Source organism: Acinonyx jubatus, chromosome B4, assembly GCF_027475565.1.
Source record: "Acinonyx jubatus isolate Ajub_Pintada_27869175 chromosome B4, VMU_Ajub_asm_v1.0, whole genome shotgun sequence".
Classification (NCBI taxonomy): Eukaryota; Metazoa; Chordata; class Mammalia; order Carnivora; family Felidae; genus Acinonyx; species Acinonyx jubatus.
Window position 1 is genome coordinate 16,814,381 of NC_069387.1, and position 21,528 is coordinate 16,835,908.

Below are 21,528 nucleotides of genomic sequence, written 5' to 3' on the forward strand. Positions count from 1 at the left end.
AACTGGAAATCAGATATAAAATCTGTAAGTACAGTATTTAGCCAAGAGGATGGTGCATTTCGTTTCACGCATGGTAATGATTTGAAATCTTTTTTCCCGTGGAGCCATTCAAATGGCAGCAATTCCTAAAGCATAGATTGTTGTTCAAAATTACAGTATCTTGGCTTATGTGACACTTGGTAACTTTTAAATGAACACCTTTCACGCAGTCGTTCCTTTTTGGTTTTGGTTTTTTTTTTTTTTTTTTTTTTTGAAAAAAATTGCTTTGCCAAAAAGAATTAGGTACTGTGTTGATCTTGCTAAAAAAACAATCAAGGGTGGCACGAGGCACTTTGGCTGGCTGCTTCATCTCTGAGAGGAGTAAAATCTCCGTGTGTTGCTATGGGAATTGTGGCTTGGAGATTCTGGCTGGAATGCACGGACGGTCCTTATGTAATATTCATGGCCTCTCGCACAGCTGCCATAGTCGTTTACAGAGCAACTGCCAGGAGGCCTTGACTTTTAAAAAGCAGTCTTTCCATACATCAAAACGGTGTTCTCACCTCAGCTGGCAGGGAGGTCATTTCCAGATCTGACACCATCTTGACTGCAAGATGGGTCCTACCCAGCAGAAACAGGGAGCTGATGAAGCATGGCGTGGGTCTGGTTTGCTGTGGGCTCTTCTGCTCAACCAGACTTCACCGTTTAAAACCTGATGATGCCGCAGTACAGGTGAACTTGGAGGACATCACCCCAAGTGAAATAAGCCAGTCACAGAACGGCGAGCCCTGGGTGACTCCACTTACACGAGGCATCTAAAGCAGTCCGACTCCCAGGAGCAGAGCCTGGAATGATGGTTGCCAGGGGCTGGGAGGAGGAAGTGGGCAGTTGCTAATCCACAGACCTAAAGCTGCAATTAGGCAAGATGAATAAATTCTAAATGTTTTCTTAATGTTTATTTTTTTGAAGGAGAGAGAGACACAGTGTGAGTTGGGGGTGGGGGGTGGGGGTGGGCAGAGAGAGAGGGAGACACAGAATCCAAAGCGGGCTCCGGGCTCCGAGATGTCAGCACAGAGCCTGACATGGGGCTCAAACTCCCAAACCACAAGATCATGACCTGAGCCGAAGTCGGACGCTCAACCGACTGAGCCACCCAGGTGCCCCAAGATGAATAATTCTAGAGATCTGTTGTATGACATTGTGCCCGGAGTTATCAGTCCTGTACTTTGCACCTCATAGGTTAAAAGGGTAGGGTAGATCTCTTGTGAAATTTCTTACATACACACATATATATATATACATATACTTATATATATGTGTATATATATCTTACATGCATATATATATACATATATAAAATCAAGTACTGGAGAAGATTAAACAGTGAATGTATGGCTAGCAAAGTTAATTGCCACAAGTTTGCCATGTAGCTAATATATGTTGAGTTTGAGAATCTGAATTCTTTATTCTATACTTTGCACCAGGGTACAAAGAAAAGTCTTGGGGGGGGGGCGGGGAATAACAGTTTGTGTTCCAGAAATAAGAGTGTTGTATTTGCACTAATTTATTCATGTGATTTTCGCATACCAAAATTAAATGGTTTTCCAGAATCTTGTCACATCAGCATACAACCCTGTGTCTTGTAGGTTTGGTTTTTAAAGTCTTCATTTACATGCTTGGGGCGTTTTTGTCCATGACTGTGTTTCCGAAGCCCTCCATTAGGGGCGCCTGGGTGGCTCTGTCAGTTAAGCATTCGGCTTCTGCTCTGGTCATGATCTCATGGTCGGTGAGTTCGAGTCCCACGTCAGGCTCTGTGCTGACAGCTCAGAGCCTGGAGCCTGTTTCGGATTCTCTGTGTGTCTCTCTCTCTGCTCCTCCCCTGCTCATTCTCTGTCTCTCTCTCTCAATAATAATAAATGTTAAAAAAAAATTTTTTTAAGTCTTCCATTATGTGATACAGCTGTGTAGAACTGTTAAATTTATCTTTTAACCAGCCTGCACCAAAATATTGATCCCAGACCAAACCAGGTTCAAGTTGTGATACAGACTAAAAACTTTATTGTTACGAATGACTTAGAAGATGAGAGGAAAATGAAGGGAATTTAAAACAAAGGCAAAACACTTGAAAGACTGTTTCCTGTGTTTAATGAAAGGAGTTTATTTCCATCCATGTTTCTTTCTTAAAATTTGGTCAATATCTTGAACCTTTGATGTATTCAAACGAGTGAGACACTAGGATGAGGGAGAATAGGAGTATGTTCTGAAAGAACATGGAAGGACTAGGATTTAAGTGTACTTTATGTGAAAATCATGGTTCGGTGGGTCTGGTTTATTCCTGAAGAATGGATGAGGAACAGGGATAGGAGAAGCCTTATTCATTAGTTTATGTTTATCTGTTCCCCTTTCACTGTCCCTTCCTTTATGTCAGTACGACTTTTCCAGCCCTTTTATATTTTTAATGTAGTCATTTAATTTTTAAGTTTATTTTGAGAGAAAGAGCTCATGCACAGGTACACGCTAGCAGCGGAGGGGCAGAGAGAGTGAGAGAGAGAGAGGGAGAGAATCCTAAGCCGGCTCTGGACTGTCAACGATGAGCCCCACGCTGGGCTCGAACTCACGAACCATGGGGTCAAGACCTGAGCCGAAATCAAGAGTTGGATGTTTAACCGACTGAGACACCCAGGTGCCCCTGTGGGCCCTTCTGTAAAATGAAGCCTTCAAGCTTAAAAATACATGAATTCATCATTTAATTTTAGATAGTTGAAAACACATTGCACATCCATTCTGGAAGAATCGAAAGCTTTGCACATTTCTGTTGTAACCATCATAACATCTCTCAAACGGGAAGACTTTCTCAGTGGGTGCTGTATCTCACTGCTCCCACAGATCACATGCAGTAAGGCTGTGCAAATGTCTGGAATAAACCTCAGCAGTATTTCAGATCCTGGTCCTCTTTAAATATGAACTACATGATCCTTAATTGCCTTTAAGAGCATGCCTATAAAATAAGGTGATTGCCAAGTACGAGAAATGAGAGACGCTGCCTTTTGAAATTAAGTGACCTATAAAAGTTTCTATAACCAGGCACTCTGTGCTTCCAGTGAAAGTCAGTACTTTTCCCTCCTACTTTGCCATGGTTTCTCTTAAAATAGTAAACTCTACAGTGAACAAATTATGTATTAATTTTGAGGCATAGAAAAATCAGCTGACATGACCTTGTGTTTGTAGCTTGGGGTTTTCCTCCTAAATGCATGTTTCAATCCTTTTGAGTTTTTATCCCGCTTTGCAAGTCTTGCCTTATTGAAGCTGGTACCCTTTGATTTTTGCCTTTATTCTCATGCTGATCTTTTTGAAAAGACAGCTTTATTGAGGTGTAATTCGCTCATTTGAAGTCTACAATTCGGTGGGTTTTAGTTTGTGCACAGAGTTGTGCAACCATCATCACAATCGATTTTAGATATTCACTGCTCCTTAAAGAAATTCCGTGTTCTGGGGCGCCTGGGTGGCTCAGTCGGTTAAGCGGCCAACTTCAGCTCAGGTCATGATCTCGCAGTCCGTGAGTTCGAGCCCCGCGTCGGGCTCTGTGGTGACAGCTCAGAGCCTGGAGCCTGGTTCAGGTTCTGTGTCTCCCTCTCTCTGACCCTCCCCTGTTCATGCTCTGTCTCTCTCTCTCTCAAAAATAAATAAACGTTAAAAAAAAATTAAAAAGAAATCCTGTGTTCTAAGTTAGCACTCTCTACTCTGTCTCTCCAACTCCCTCAGCCTTAGGCAACTACTACCCAACTTGGTGACTCTTGATCTGTGGGTCTGGGTATTGCATATAAATGGAATCATGAAGTAGGCTATCTGTTGTGACTAACTACCTTCACTTAGTGATGTTTTCTTTCTTTCTTTTTTTAATGTTTATTATTTTTGAGAGCGCACAAATGGGGGAGGGGCAGAGAGACAGGGAGACTGAGGATCTAAGCAGGCTAGGTTCTTACAGCAGCGAGCCTGATGTAGGGCTCGAACTCATGAACCGTGAGGTGATGATGACCTGAGCTTAAGTTGGATGCCCAACTGACTGAGCCACCAGGTGCCTCAGTAATGTCTTCAATGTTCATCATGCTATATTGTGTGTCCATACCTCATTCCTTTTTATTGCCCAGTAATATTCCATTCATTGTATGTGTATATTACATTTTATTTACCCATTTATCACTGGTGGACATCTGGGTTGTTTCCACTTTTTGCTCTTGTGGATAATGCTGTTGTGATCATTCACCTACACGTTTTTTGCACGAACATATGTTTTTGTTTCTTGTACATATATATCTGGGAGTGAAGTTCCTGTGTCACATGACCATCTTTTTAAAGTGAAAGAATAACTTTTTTCTTGTCCCCCTTACTCCCCAGAGCTGATCCCTTCTGCTGTATATGCAGATACTCTGAGTTAGGAAGTCTGGATGTGGAAAGGACTGGAACAGAGACGAAACAGGTTCAGTGCAGTGTTCTCAGCAGAATGGATTAACGTGAAATTTTAAGTTGACTGTTCTCTCAACAGTGAATGTCTACTTATTAAAGAAATTGTACGGGGCACAGTTGGTGACTACACGGGATGTGGAGCCACAGAGAAGCTTCACTTTTTTGACATCTTGCCAACTTGAAAACATCTTTATTCTAGCCTCACATTGAATTAATAGTTCAGTGAGGTATAATATTCAGGTATGATGAATATTTCTCTTTTGGGAATTTTGAAGACCTTAGTATGTTGTTTCTGCCTTCCAGCACGTTTGATATGCTCACCGGTGTCACTTGGGTTTTGAGGGTTTTGTTTTTTTAATTTTCTGCAATATATAGAACTGATCGGCCTTTGGTATTTGGAGATTTTGCATTGGTGTGGCTTTCGTTGATCACACCCAGCTTCTCATATGAATGTTCATTGTGCAGGACTTGTCACTTCAGTTCCGGGAAGTGACCGATTTTTATTTGGTCATTTTTTCCACTGTATATTCTTTTTCGTGTTCTCTAGTTTGTCAGATGTTTGACTGGACCTTTCTTCTGATTTTTTTTTTCCCTCTGTCTCCCAGTCTTTTGGTTTTACTGAGTCTTTCACCACTTATCTTCAAACCCATCTACTGAGGTTTTTGTATTTGAAAATTTCTAATTCCCAAGAGATTTCTTCTCTGCTCCCTTTTTATAGTTGGCTGTTCTTACCCCATGGCTGTAAGATTTTCTCTTATATCCCATATGCTATTAATTTTAATTTTTCTATATGTCAGTGCCCTTCAGACTTTTAAAATTTGGTATTATTTTTACATACTGGAGACTTTCTTCCAAGATTTGCTTTTTGACCGTCTATACGTAATTAACAGCAAGACCTTGTAAAGCTCACTGGAAGCTCTAAGTGCAATGGCAATGCTTTTTGTTGATGTTTTGTAGGTGTAGAGGGGAGGGAGTGCCTTTCATTACGTCTGGTCAGTGTTCCTAGCCCGGAGTCTCTAGCCTTTTGGTGCGTTATGTTCTCACTGTCTCCTCTTTGTTAATTGCCACTATCATTTTTTTTTTCTTTTTTTTATTTTAGAGAGCCTGCATACAAGCAGGGGAGAGGGGCAGAGGGAGAGAGAGAGAGACAGAGACACAGTCTGTTTTTTTCAATTTGTTTAAACATTTATTCATTTTTGAGAGACAGACTGTGAGTGGGGGAAGGGCAGAGAGAGGGAGACACAGAATGCAAAGCAGGCTCCAGGCTCCGAGCTGTCAGCCCAGAGCCCGACGTGGGGTTTGAACCCACCATCTGTGAGATCATGACCTGAGCAGATGCTCCATCAGCTGAGCCACTCAGGCACCCTGAGACAGAGAGAATCTTAAGCAGGCTCCATGCTCAGCACGGAATCCAACACGGGTTCCATCCCAGGACCCTGGGATCATGACCTGAGCCAAAATCAAGAGTTGGAAGCCCCAGGGACTGCCCAGGCTCCCTGCCACGATCCTTTTCTCTAGTATGCATTTTCGTCAACTCTGATTTCCTGTTCTATCTGTGGATTTATACTTTCTCGAAAAAAATATTTTTAGGAAGAAGCATATGTTCATTTGACCATGTTTTATTCCCTCATATTCATCAGTAAACATACTTTATATAAAAGAGAAAAAGTGTTTCTCATATTGCCTTAGTCCGTAAATGCCTTGGGCATTGGGAGAATCGGACCCAATTGGAAATATTCCCCGAACTAGCCTTTTCAGAAGAAAGAAGAAACATGACTGTGTTTATTGACCTTCAACCTGAAGATGACCTTTCAATTTCAAAAATATTAAACATTTTTTAGTGGTATTTATTTTGAGAGCGAGAGAGAGGCCACGTGAGTGGGGGAAGGGCAGAGAGAAAGAGGGAGAGAGAATTCCAAGCAGGCTCCACACTGCCAGCACAGAGCCCCACCTGGGGCTTGAACCCATGTAACTGTGAGATCATGACCCGAGCCGAAACCAAGAGTCAGATGCTTAACCAACTGAGCCACCCAAGTACCCTGAAAGTATTCTTAAAAATGTGTCTGATTGAGTAAATTCTGTGGGAAGTAGGAGAGAAGTCTATGCATTTGCCTCTATTGCATACTTTCTTAAACCTACAGGATAGACTGATGGAGAGAATCCAAAGAACACGTGACAGGTATTAGACTAGAAAGGTACTCCTGGAGGGGGGGGGGGGGGGACATGTTTAATTGGTGAAAATCCAGCAGAGAGATCTCCTCATAGAAAACAAAAATATGTAGACTTTCTTAGGAAAGTATTTGAGGCTAAAATTGTTTTCCCATCACTGATCTCAATGCCGTCTTTTAATTTTTGCATTGAAAAATTGTCAACTCTCCTTTGCTCATAGCAGTCACCTTCCAAACAAAGCTAGTTAACTGGCTAACTATGTCCAGTCTCCAGCAGCGTGGGCTAGTTTATTGTCCCAATACACGTTGGCTAACATTGCCTTTTTTTCTACCTGTAAGAAATCACAAAGTGCATGTGAGCCCCTGACCCCGTTTCAGGCTTCTCCATTAACTCGTAAGTGTGACTGGATGGGTATGGCCCTGTACCCTGGTGCTGTAATTCTGCCCATCTCAAATGGTAGGTGACAACGACAATAGTAATAACAGCAATGACAACATTTACTGCAGGATTACTGCTCATGGTAGACGATTTGAAAGACACGAAAGGAAAAGCAAAGCTGTGTGTCTTGAGAGCGTTTTGAAATACTTTTGAGCAGTTAGGATCGCGAAGTACGTATAGAATTGGTTCCTGGACAGCCCTTTATGTCAGAAAAATCCTCCCGTGTTCTCCCAGTTGGCTTTTGCCATGGAACAAACTGCTCTCAGTAGCTTAAAGTCACCACCATTTTTACCTGGGCCCCATTCTCTTCTGCGTGATCACCAGCCAGCTGGCGGGTTGGCTGGTGACCAGGTGACTGGGAGGGGCTCCTGCACGTGTCTGCAGGTTGACCGCTGTCCGTGTGGGGGTCTCCTTCTTTTCTAGATGGTCTCTCATCCCTCAGCAGGCTGGTTAGCTCTGTCTCATGCTTGCTTGAGGGTTACAAGCACACCAAGAGACACCAAGTCCCAGTGGGCGATATTCGTGTCTCTTCTTGAGTCCTGTTTGCTAGGGTCCTGTTGGTGCAAGCAAGCCATGTAACTAAGCTCAGAATCAGTGTGCAAGGGAACTACTAAGGACATGGATCCAGCTGGTGAATTGTTGTGGCCATTTTCTTTTCTTTTCTTTCTTTTTTTTAAGTTCATGTGTTTATCTTGAGAGAGAGAGAGGGAGGGAGAACCCCAGGCAGGCTCCTTGGCCCCAGCGCAGAGCCCGTTGCGGGGCCTGAGCCCACAAAGTGTGAGAGGCGAGATCAAGAGTCGGATGCTTAATCAGCTGATCCTCGTACGCGCCCCCTCATGTGGCCATTTTCTGTGAAGAGCCTGCCCTGCCATTTTGTCTCCCTTCCCGTTTTGGAAAAAGAAATCTCTCCATACCTTTTTTTTTTTTTTTTTAATGTTTATTTATCTTGAGAGAGAGGGAGAGCACTTATGCACAAGAGGGGGAGGGGCAGAGAGAGAGAGAGAGAGAGGGAGAGAATATCCCAAGCAGGTCCCATGTTCATCATAGAGCCCAATGTGGGGCTCAGTCTCACGACCATGAGATCATGACCTGAGCCGAAACCAAGAGTCAGAGGCTCAACCAAGTGAGCCACCCAGGCGCCCCTCTCCATACCTTTTAAAACAAATAACAGCCAGGCGCCTGGGTGGCTCAGTCATTAAGCATCTGACTTCAGCTCAGGTCATGATTTCACAGTTGATGAGGTGGAGTTCCACATTGGATGAGCACGAGCCCCAATTCAGGTGAGCCCTGCTTCTCTCTCTGCCTCCCTCTCTCTCTCTCTCCCTCCCTGTTTCTCTGCCCCTTGCTCACTTGTGCCCTCTCTCTCAAAAAAAATAAAATAAAATAAACATCCATCTTCCCTCACATCCCATCTCTCCCTTCCTGTTAGTGCCAACCTTAATTACACCAGGTTTCACCCCCCTGTTTCCATATCTTTTCCTTCTTCCCCACCTCTTTGAAACTCATTTCTGTCTCTTGTCTTTCCACTGATAGTGACAGAAAATCTCCTGGGACTTTCTAATCAAGCCAGTTGACTTTTTCTTCCGTGTACCCTTGACTTCTCTGGAAGCCTCCCTTGTTTCCCCCCCCTACTGTATCACCTTCGTCTTTTAGCTTTTGACTGTGACACAAGTCTATTTCTGCTACATCTCTGGTTGATCCTTTTCAGCCTCTTGGGCTGCTGCTTTTTGTTCCCTCCCCTGAAGTATGGAAGTCCGTCCAGCCACGTGCTTTGACCTTGACCTTCTGGCATGCCCTTGGTTTTCCCACTGATGGACTCCTCAGGAGCTGCTGCAGGGGCAAAGGGGCGCCCTGCGATGTGTTCTGTGCATTCCTTCGGGATTCAGCCAGAGCAGCTCGCTCCATTCATGTGACATAGTGGGACTCCCATGTATGTCTTACTCTGAATATAGAGCTTCACCTCGACACCCGAGTTTTAAACCGTGACTACCTTCCGCTCACTGCCTTGTACTTCCCACGGCTTCTGCTTTTTGTCCGCAGCTCTGCCCCAGCCTCTCTCCCTGGCGTTAGTAATGTCATGCTGTCTTCTCTTTGGTGTCCCTATCAGTTCTGCCCCGCCACCCCCATGTAAAATGGAGCTCCCATTTTTTCTCTCAAACCCTTTCTTCTCTGCGCCTTCCGACCTCTGTCAATGTGAGCTTCGTCCTCCTAAGTGAAGCCTTAGTGCCCGGATGGCAAATCTTTAACATAAAGGGTCAGATAGGAAGTATGTCAGGTGCCTCGAGTCTCATGGTCTCTGTCGCATCCTCTCAACTCAGAGAAACCTGGATTCGCATTCCATCTCTGCCGTGGACCGGCCACCGGACCTTTTGCTAAGTTCCGTGTGAAGCTTATTTATAGCTCCAGTGACAATCGCGTGGGCTCGTACGTGCCACACCCAGGGTTCCTAGTCGGGTCTGGGTTGGGCACAGACGAGGGACACATGGCCCCTGCCATCCAGTCCAGTGTCCATTGGGGAGTTTGTATTAGAAGTTACGAAACCGCTCTTGCCATTTCTCTTGAGTTGCGTCAGGTCACCATACGTTGTTTGGTGACTACTGCATTCAGAATTTATTTAAATTCAAGTTAGTTAACATGCAGTGTAGTATCAGTTTCACGAGTAGAGCCCAATGATTCATCACTTGCATACACACTGAGTGCTCATCCCAGCAAGTGTCCTCCTTAATGCCCATCGCCCGTTTTTTTGTTTTCAAAAAATTTTTAACGTTTATTTATTTTTTGAGAGACAGAGTGTGAGCCGGGGAGGGGCAGAGAGAGAGGAAGACGCAGGATCTGAAGCAGGCTCTAGGCTCCAAGCTGTCAGCACAGAGCCCAATGCGGGGCTCGAACTCGTCAACTGCGAGATCATGACCTGAGCCGAAGTCAGACGCTCAACCGACCGAGCCACCCACGCGCCCCATTGCCCATTTAACCCATCCCCCCACTCAGCTCCCTTCCAGAAACCCTCAGTTTGTTCTCTGTATTCAAGTTATTAGTTTCTAGCTCAGTGGTGAGTGCTGTATGGCAGATCAGTAGGTCCATTGGCTGCAGAGCTGAGTAGGAAGTGATGGGCGTTGACTCCCTCACGTCCTCTTCACAGCATCTCATCGCATCCGGTCAGATTGTGTCCCATCCATCCCCACGATTGAGGCTCGTGTCCTGTCTCCTGAACTAGACTTTGAGCCCCTTGAGAGTAAAGGTGTTCTCCGTGCTTCATCTCACTGGTACAGATTCCTGCCTCAGTTACCAAGAGTGAGCTAGTGTGCCTTCTTGCTCTTCTCGTGTCTTCTCTTCTGAGTAACATCTGAGTATTTTAGGAATGACATTACACGTTGTTCTGTATTTCCATATGGTTCTATTATCTTGGCAATTTACCTATGAGAAGGGGTAAGAGTTGCATGTTTTGAAGATAACCTGGTATTCTATCTAATTCAACACTCTTACGGTGGATTTATGGTTTTATTCATGGAAGTTCTAGAGGGCCCCCATTTAAAACCACAGTCTTGTGCAAGAATCCATATAAGGACTGTTAACATAATACAGACTTCTGGCTCTTTCAGAGCCATAAATGGATTGGGATGGATTATAAACTTTGCAGCTCAAGCTTTTTTTTTTTTTTTCTTTCTTAGAGAGCTGTAACTGAACATCTTTGTTGTATCGTTATAAACAGAGCCATAAATACATGATTCTTCTCCATTTTCTCTACCCAGTTTGAATGGGGAACAACACAAAGACTTTTACACCCTGTTTAAAGTCATCCTTTCCCTGCTCTTCCGTTTTGCCCCCACCAACAGCTAAATGAAAGATGTTGGAAACTGTGAAACAGGAGAATGTATTCAATTAGCAAACATTTAATAAGTGATTTTGCTGCTCAGTTAGGAGCTAAAGAAGGGAAATCAAATATGTCTTAGATGTCGTTTCTCCCTCAGGAAACACATGTTGTAATGATGATGCTAGACATGTGGGTCACTGGGAGTAATGTGTTAAGTGTTAAACTAGCAGCAGGGGGTGGGGGTAGGGGGCTGGAAGACCTCAAGGAGGGCAGTTGGGATTATAGATACCTCCACTGTTAGTTAGGTGAATGTCTCTTTGGGGGCACAGACTTTGCTAACCTGCACCATGCATTTTTTTTTTAATTAGAGCAGGGACAGAGAGAGAGAGAGAGAGAGCGAGAGAGAGAGAGAGAGAGAGAAAATCTAAAGCAGTCTCCATGCTTAGCCCAGAGTCTGATGCAGGGGCTCAATCTCATGACCCTGGGATCACAACCTGAACCAAAATTAAGAGTAGGTGCTCAACCGACTGAGCCACCCAGGCGTCCCACAACATGCATTTTTAAGGCTAGAAAGATTGATTGGTAAACGAGGGGTCCGATAAAGGCTGATATTTTGGTTTAATTTTGTTTAAATCCCACTTACTTCCAATTCACCTTGAACTAACCCTCTTCATTTTGAAATGTACATTTCAGTAGTGTTAACTATGTTCACACTGTTCTAGAATAGGTCTGTAGAATGTTTTCATCTTGCAAAACTGAAATTCTATTCCTCCTAAACAACGGCTCCCTATCCCCTCTCCCCCCAGCCCTTGTCAGCCACCATTCAACTGTATATTTCCATGATTTTGGTTACTCTAGGTAGCTCATATCAATGGAATCATACAGTGCTTGTCCTTTTGTGACCGGCTTATTTTACTCAACATAATGTCCTGAAGGTTCATCCATGTTGTAGCATATGATAGAATTTTCTTTTCTTTTCTTTTCTTTTTTTTAAAGCTGAATAACATTCCATTGTATAGATATACCATATTTCCTTTATCCATTCATCTGTCAATAGATATTTGGGTGGCTTCCACCTCTTGGCTATTGTGAATAAAGCTGTACTGTTGTTGTGGGGGTTTTTTGTTTTATCTTGGATTTTTTTTTAACGGTCTTGTGAAGCTCTTCCGTCAGCAAGTAGTAATTAAAGCTTGTGTTGTACAGTGTCTCAGTGTTGAGCTTTCCAGTGTATTTTACATTGCTTGGTCGTTTGCCACTACTGAGTGAGGGCGGGAAAGCAGATACAGTTACCCCATTTTACGAATGAGGAAATTGATGTGATATTGAAGGATCTTGCCCAAGGTCACTGAAGTCGTAAGTGGCAGAATGAGGACAAAAACCTAGGCTTTTGGTAGGATTCTCTTCTGTACTTTCACCTGGTCAGGGAGCACCTAGTGGAAAGATATAAACCAAGAATGTACTAATGTTGCCTTTTTGTTTCATGATCTGGAAGGCTTAAAGGACTAACTTTTTTTTTCTTTAATGACAAAAGTAAAAAAAAAAAAGAAGAAGAAGAAGAAAGAGGAAAGGTAACTAGGTAACTAGTACAACAGTTTTACAAGTAAAAACACCACCTCTGTTGTTTTTGTTTTTGTTTTTGGCTGTGGCGTTACATAGAACAATTGGAGTTCCCAGACAAAATATTCATCTTTATTCCCACTTTGTAAGTTTTGCTTATGATCCTTATGCCACTGATTTGGAATGATGTTTACATTTTAACATCATGTGAACAAAAATCTTGAGTTAGAATTTCTTGATGAGGGTGCAGGGTGGCACGGTCAGTTGGGCGTCCAGCTCCTGATTTTGGCTCAGGTCATGATCTGGAGATCGAGCTTGTGTCGGGTTCTGTGCTGACAGTGCAGAGTCAGAGTGGGACTCTCTCTCCCTCTCTTTCTGCCCCTCCCCTACTTTCTTTCTCTCTCTCTCTCTCTCAAAATAAATAAACTTAAACAAAAATTCTTGAATCTACTGTGTTGTTAAGGGATGAGCTTTCGAGACATATGTGTGATACTGTATTCTTGGTTAAATGGAATGTGCCTGAAAATATTTGAATAGGATCTTCCTATAAAGAAATGGAAAAATAATATCTAGGAAATACATTGTAAGAATATTGAAGAAACAGCTTACATAGGCCAAGGGAGAACAGATTGAACTTACAATGAAACTATTTGAAAAGAGATTTTGAAAGTGTTGTCTGTTCTACCAAAAAAAAAAAAAAAAGGAACGGTCTAAAAATCATAGCAGCCAAAAATGTAAAGTTAAATGTTATAATTGACTAGAGAGAGTTGAGAATATGTTGTCAAGAAAGACTAGGAAACTGTCTTCGTGATGGTTTAGAAGAAATCTGTGTGGCTTAGAAAAGTGTTGTTTTTTTAAAAAACTAAACCCTGGGGTGCCAGGCTGGCTCAGTCGGTACAGCATCTGACTCTTGGTCTCAGGGTCATGAGTTTAAGCCCCATGTTGGGTGTAGAGATAACTTAAAAAAGTAAACAAGTAAGATTAAAAAAATAGTTGCAAAAACAAAAAAGGGAAAACAAAACCCCGTCTTTAGGAAGGAAGATGTGGGGCACAATTAGCTGTCGGTTATGTTCTAGTGATTCCCTACTAATAGTTCTCTCTACTGATACATGCAGAAATAATGCCCATTGCTTTAAAAAGAAAAAAAAATCTTTACAAAGGAAAAAAGTGACCGTTCTTGAAGGTCTGGGGCTGACACTCTGCTTCCCTACTCTCTCAAGGCTGGGCCAGGAAGAGTATTTGGCAGGTGGTGGGCAAAACTGTAGGCAGTCAAGTCTTCAGGTCTTTTTGCTTTCTGGCTCCATTCCCTGGGATTATTTTTTCTAATGTTTATTTATTTGAGAGAGATAGGCAGAGAGAAGGAGAGAGAGAATCCCAAGCAGGCTTCATGCTATCGGTGCAGAGCCTGACACAGGGTTCGATCTCACAAACCAGGAGATCGTGACCTGAGCTGAAATCAACAGTCGGAAGCTTAACCGCCTGAGCCACCCAGGCCTACCCCCCCCCCCCCCCCCCGCCGCCCCCGGCATTCCATGGATCTTAAACAACTCAACTCTCCCTTTTGTCCTCTGAAAGGAACTTGAGTCATCCTTGAATGAATTATTTATTAGACCACTTTTAATCTGACGTTGGAGTCACCCTATATTCCCTACGGATGACAGTTAAGTTACAAGTTTGTTTACGAGACAACTCAAGTGTCATACGTTGGCCCAGAATTAAAGCTGACCTTTGACATCTGCTACTTGGTCAGTTCTGTGGGTTGAAGTAGCCTGAAGCATGTAATAGGTCTTATAATGGATGTGCGCAATGAGTATGGAAATCATTTGGAATAGCTGAGAATGTTCACATGCTACAGGAATAATGCATTAGTTTAACACACTTGTGTATAGTAAGCACAATGCTAGAAGATACAAAACGAGTAGGTCTTGCTCCTTGATCTCTAGGAACTCCATCTAAGAGGACATTTAAATGTCCTATGTGGTAATACATCATGTCACCTTATTCATGTCCTCGCTTTGAAATGAGACAGAGGGGCGCCTGGATGGCTCAGTCAGTTAAGCGTCCGACACTTGACTTTGGCTTAGGTCATGGTCTCACGGTTTGTGGGTTTGAGCCCTACATCAGGCTCTGCGCTGACGGTGTGGAGCCTGCTTGGGATTCTGTCTCCCTCTTTGTGTCCCTCCCCTACTTGCTTTCCAGCTCTCTCTCAAAATAAATTTAAAAAATAAACTTTAAAAAAAAAAGAAATAAAATGAGAGGGAGAAGTTAAGCAGACTGAGGCCCGGGTCAGTTCTCACGACTCCTGTGGGCGCTAAGGTTTATGAACCGCTGTGTGTTTCGTGCCCGTCTGACCAGATGTCTCTGAGCTGGCATCTCAGATGTGACAATGGAGTCAGCCTCCAAGTGATCGAAGGTGAGCTAAAGGGAGATAGCCCAACCATAAATAGTTGATTTAAGCTTAACACATTAATAAATGTATTCTCTGGCACTTGTCTTTTGCTATAAAACCAATGTGTTCATTGAATATGAGTCTAATGCGTGTTTCACCTGTACAGACAGACGCCTTCACTTTAGGGTATACTTTGACTTTTGAGTTTGACTCCATCCAAAGGGATTTGGGTTCAAGAAAATAAAAGAAGAAACGAAAAGGATTGATTTAAAAACACAGTCCTAATAACTTAGACCTTAAAATGACCCTCAGAATTTCTCCTAAATAGCTTAGTTTTCCAACACAGGAACCATTTGTTTCTTATCTTACACTTTTGCTAAATGTCTTGGTAAAATAAAAAAGCAAGATTTTGGTAAAATACGGCATATTTATAATGAAAGAGAGGAGTTTGAATGATGTTTCTTTTTTCCTAAAAGTGTACGTGGGTGTCCAATATTTTGATCTTAGTAAAGGTCAGTCACTTCTTGTTAAACTCCAGCCCAAGAAAAACTGTGAACTTGAGTTTAAAAAAACAAAACAAAACTAACAAACAAACAAAAATGGGAACCTTATAATCTTGACCCTTGAAATAATTTTTTATATTTCCCTGAAATATTATGCTGTTTCCTTGGATGAAAAATGTTTATCATAATATTACCAATATGGAATTCTTTTTTTTTAAAGATTTACTTTTTTTGAATAGTGTTTCTTTATGTCTTCTGGATCACAACTGCCTTGAATATATGATAAAATCCATGAGCCTTCCTGCAGCATGGCTTCTCTTTCCAGGTCTTCATGGGACCTTGGAACAAATGCCTGGTTCCTAAAGGTTTACAAAGTACAAGAAACTTTATTGAGAACCCAGTGTTGGTCCAATTAGAATGGCAGAGACCTCCTGAACTGTGGGACATGGTCCGAAGGATGAGACATGTTTTCCTTTGCTCTAGATGCTTGAAATTACCACATAAACTCTTCTTGGAGTTTTCCTTTTCGCTATCATGTTTAGTCTAGTGTGGAACCAGAGGTTGGGGAAAGATACGATACTCTAAATATTTCTATGTGCTATCTAGCTGTTAAGGGTGTTCCAGTTAAAAACGGTTGTCAATGGCTAGCCATTTCAGTGTTTTGTTTTCAGATTCTTCAATGACCTGTATGAAAATGGACACAACTGAAAGATTCAAGTTTAGCAGACAGCAGAAGCTACTTTTTCTGTGGTTGGCCCTGGCCATGTGCCTGTGTTGCCTCACTGGCCTTTGAGCTTCTGAGCTGCTCTATCTTGTGTCAACTCCCATCAGATATCACCTGCATATGTACTCTGTTTATCCTTGCTGAGATTATCTGTGTGATTTGGACACTGACGGGCTGTTTGGAGGGGAGCCTGCCTGCAGGTTACAGAACATCAAGGCTACCTGAAGCCTGATTGTTCTTTTCCCCCAGATTAGACAGAAGCTTCCTGCCGTTTCTCCGGCTTCTTGGGAAAATAATGGAAACGTTAAGTGTTCCCAACAGCAGGACTTGGTCCTGCCCAGAGGTGTAGGGTTCCATTGAGAGGTTCACTATATTCAGCAGCCATGAATGAGCTCTGATCTGACGTGGCTTATTCCTCTGTCCCAATAACCCTCCCTCATCCCTCATCACCTCCTGCACCTTCTTGCAGTCCTTCTTGCCCCACTGGGATTTGTTTTCTCCCTAAATATGTAAACTGGGAGTAACCTGGACTAAGATGGTCCTGTTGACATTTTCAATTTAATTCCTTTGTGGAAGCATAACAAGTATTTGTGGATTGAATGAATTACATGATGCCAGTGTGATAGGGAATGTGTGAATTGAGCTCTAAACCTTTTCCATCTGTGTCTTCTATAACTTAACTCTTTTAGGAGGTTATATCTTGTCCCCACAGGGGACATGTGGCCTCGGAGAGGGGATTTAGGGATGTGTAGTTTGTTTCTCTTTCTCATATAGTAAGTGATATGCAGAATGACTTTTGGTTACTTTGTGCATTTCTTTGGTGAAAATTAAACACTGAATTGTTTGTGCGGTGCCTAGGAGGCAGTTGAGTGTCTGACCCTTGGTTTTGGCTCAGGCCATGATCTCACAGTTCGTGAGTTTGAGCCCTGCATTGGGCTCCATGCTGACAGTGCGGAGAATGCTTGGGATTCTCTCCCTTTCCCTCTCTCTCTGCTCCTTCCCTATTCATGTTTTCTGTCTCTCTCAAAATGAATAAATATAAAAAAAAAATTATTTATGGTAGAGATAACTGAGGAAGTCTTTTCAGAAACTACATTTGGTCAAGTATAGTCCCCCCCCTCACCCATGCTGCTGCATAAGGCGTGGGGTGAGGGAACACGCTGTAGGAACCACATCTGAACAGAGGTGGTCTTTGCAGGAAAACGGCATGCCTCCACCAAGTGCACAGATTCCTGACTAGCAGGAATTTTTGTTCTCAGTCATAGGCAAGAGTCCATTCCAGCCTGGTTTCTGAGGAGCTGTTCTGTTATGTAAAGATGAGATTATAAATTGGGTTATCTTTTAGACAAATTGAGGTCTATATGTAAAATGCACCTGGTGTGTATTCCACAAACGTATTTCCAGAATTTTTGGTCTTTCTGAAGTTTGATCGCTGTCGTCTTTGGAATTATTAGTGAAGAAGAGAGATCGTAAGGTAAATGACTCCAACATAAGACCTAAAAATGGCTAATGTGTTCCCACGTGTAGATCATTCAGTTTGCTTTTGTATATGGGAATACAGCTGAAGAAGAAAGCTGCAATTAAATGACTTCATGATCATTGGAAAGGGTTTGTCTTCTTGGGTACTGAGAAATATGCCGTAATTGAAGATTGGTTAAGTAATAGTAACATTTTTCTGCAGGTGTTGACTATATATTATGCTATAATAGAAGTTTTTTAGAAGTAGGATGTCACCTTCTCGATGATCTTTAAAGTAAATTAAATACTACGTATAAAAGATTGTTTATAAGAGGTGGAAAACTCGTGCACCCACGGCCCTGATTAAAGATAGAGACCATTGCAAATAGCTTTGAAGGCTCCCCTGTTGTCCTTATACATGCCGTCCTCCCTCTCAGAGATTATTGTTAGGCTGAATTTGGTGTTTCTCCTCTCTTCCTTTTCATTCTGAACCATGTATGTTTATATTCCATATAACCTATTCATATAACCTATTGCGTCGTTTTTGTGTTTGGAGCAGTTACTTAAATGACATCCAATTAAGATGTCCCTTTGTAACTTGCGTGTTTTGAGTAACATTACATTTGCGCATTGATCCGTGTTGACTTTAGTTACAGTAATTTGCTCACTATTACCCATATATGGTAAAAATGCCCACGGGCAGTAGACATTTGAGTTAGTACATGCAGTCCTGGTGTGGAAAGTCTTCTACTTGTCTCTGGGTATACCTGTGCAAAAATTTCTCTGGGATATGCATAAACAATAAAGTATGTGTGTTTTTATTTTTACCGGATGGTAGCATCTAGTTTTTAAAGTGGTTGTCTTCATTTATACTCCTGCCATTAGACTGGGAGAGTCCCTTAGTTCCGTGCTCTCTATAACACTTAATATTATCAGATTTTATTTTTTATTTATTTTTTTTGCCAATGTAGCACAGGTGCAGAATTTAAAATCTCATTGTGGTATGATTTGCATTTCCATGATTACTTAGGAAACAGAACGCTTTGCGTATGTCTATTGACCTTTGTTTTCTTCTTCTATGCGTGGCTTTGGATTAATTTTCTTTTTTCATTTATTATTTTATTTTTGCATGGCTTTGGATGAATTTTCAATCAAATGGTCTTTTTCTATTAATTTGTAGGAGTACTTTGTATATTATGTATCCACTTGTTGATTATTTTTATTACTGAAAACTTTTAAGGAACTGCCTTTTTAAAAAAATTATTATTATTTCTTTTTTTGGAGGGAGCAAGAGAGAGCTCCTGTGCGCGTGGGGGAGGGGCAGAGAGAGAGGAAGAGAGAGCAAATCCCAAACAAGCCCTGCACTATCAACCCAGAGCCTGACGCAGGGCTCTGTCTCACAATCTGCGAGCTCACAACTTGACCTGAAATCGCGAGTCGGAGACACTTAAGGGATGGAGCCACCCAGGTGCCCCTGTATTACTGAAAGCTTTTAATCTGTAGCTGCTCTTCCCACATTTTTGTAGCAGTCTTAATTTTAATCAAGCAAGACTTACCATCCCTTCTCTTACTGTTTGTGCTTTGGAGCCTCGTTTAAGAAATTCTTTCCCACCTTCGGCTTATAAAAAATTCCATCTTTATTTCTAATGGTTTTACATTTTTTGTCTTTCATATTTAATTCCTTAATCTCTCTGGAATTGATTTTTGTATATGGAGTGAGACAGAGATCTAATTTTAAGAAATAGCTTGTTGTCTCCCCAGTGGTCTGAAATGCCTGCTCACTTGGAAATCAATATTTTATGTGTGAGTAAGGTCTGTTTCTTGGCCTCTTTTTCTGTGTCAATGTTATGCTACTTAATTACTATAGCTTTAAAATAAATATTGGACATGTTAACCTCACAGTCTTCTTCAGGAAAGAATTGGCTATTCTTAGACCTTTGTCCTTCATACAAATCTTAGATAACGAGTGTGAAGTTCATCTCACACACACACACACACACACAATATTGAAAACAGACAAAAACACTAACATACCCAGGTGAGATTTGGGGTTATATTTAAAAAAATTTTTTTAAATCTTTATTTATTTTTGAGAGAGAGAGACAGCATATGAACAGGGAGGGAGCAGAGAGAGAGGGAGACACAGAATCTGAAACAGGCTCCAGGCTCTGAGCTGTCAGCACAGAGCCCCATGTGGAACTCGAACCCGCAAACCGTAAGATCATGACTTGAGCCGAACCTGGATGCTCGACCAACTGAGCACCCCGGCGCCCCTGGGGTTATATTTTAATCTGTGGGTCAACATGGGAGAAAATGCTTTTGTTGTAATCTTAAATCACCTTATCCATGAATATGAAATATCTCTCCATTAATTAGTCCTTGAATATTTTGTAATTTTTTCCATAAAGGTCATGCTCATACTTGTTAGATGTGTTCCTTGGTATCTTACATATATATATATATATATATATATATATATATATATATATATATAGTCCCTCTGTCTTACTTTCTCTCTCTCAAGTTATAATTTCTCTTTGCTGATGTAGGAAAATGCAGTTGATTTTGTATGAAAATCTTTATAAATGTCAATCTTCCTAAATGCTTATTAAATGCTAATACATTTTCTGTAGATTCTTGAGTTTTCTATCAAACCTAGACTCAACAGTTATATCATGTGAATAATGAAAATTCTATTTCTTCCTCTCCAATCCTTTTAACTTTTCAATGTATTCTCATCTTACTGCACTGGTTAGACCTTCCATTCAAGTGTTGGGTGTCCATGGTTAGAGAAGGCATCCTGGTCTCTGTGAATTTTTAAAGACCATGCTTTTATTTTTTATTATATATTTATTATTTTTAACTATTTTATTTTGCTATTTATAATGGATGTGATTTTCTGTAGATACTCTTCATCATGTTAAGAAAGTTTTCTTCTGTTTCTAGTTTGCCAGGTTTAAAAAAAAAAAAATCACATACTGGGGCTCCTGGGTGGCTCAGTCCGTTAAGCGTCCAGCTTCTGCTCAGGTCATGATCTTATGGTTTGTGGGTTTGAGCCCCACACTGGGCTTTGTGCTGACAGCTCAGAGCCTGCTTCAGACCCTCTGTCCCCTTCCCCCGCCCTGCCCCTCTCCCTCCCCAACTCGCGTGTTCTCTCTCAAAAATAAATATTTTACTTTTAAAAAATCATGTGTTGATCTTGAATGTTATCAGATGCCTCTTTTTACGTCTTTTAAGATGATCATATGATTTTTTTTCTTTAAATTTCTTATGTGGCATATTAATAGATTTTCTATATTAAACTGACTCTGCACCCTTGGTAAGTAACATTTTCACAATATTCTATCCTTTTTAATATGTGGCTGGATTTTTCTTCCTAAGGTTTTAATTTTTTTTTTTTTTTTTGGAGGTGTTGGATGTGTGGTGATGACAGAAACTGGCCTTTAATTTCCCCATTTTGTTTCCATGTGGCTTAAGAGTGAACTTTGCTACGCTCATAAAATTTTTTTGCTTGTTCATTTTGATTTTTTTTTCTTCCTCTGGAAGAGTTTCTGTTATGTCCTGATTACTTACTCCTTGAATAGTTTCTAGAACTTACTGTGGTTTTTTGTTCTTTGATAGAAAGACTGTCTCTCTCTCTTTATTTATTTATTTATTTTTAAGCTTAATTCATCCATTTTGAGAGAGAGAAAGTGAGCTTGAGCGCAGGAGGAGGAGGCAGAGAGAAAAGATCCCAAGCAGGCTCCTCCTTGTCAGCAAGGGCCTGAACCTTGGGTTCATGTCCTGAGCCAAAATTGGATGCTTAACCAACTGAGCCACCCAGGCTCCCCAGGAGGAAAGATTTTTTTTTTTTTTTTTTAATTTTTTGACGTTTATTTATTTTTGAGAGAGACAGACCATGAATGGGGGAGGGGCAGAGAGAGAGGGCCACACAGAATCCGAAACAGGCTCCAGGCTCTGAGCTGTCAGCACAGAGCCCGACACAGGGCTCGAACCCATGAGCCGTGAGATCATGACCTGAGCCGAAGTCGGACGC

The 21,528-nt window shown here is 41.7% G+C and overlaps 1 protein-coding gene across 12 annotated transcripts in view; it reads left to right on the top strand.

The window, feature by feature from the left end:
- Positions 1 to 21,528, top strand: part of CACNB2 (calcium voltage-gated channel auxiliary subunit beta 2) — a 385,541-nt gene that overhangs the window by 256,582 nt on the left and 107,431 nt on the right. The window lies entirely within an intron of this gene.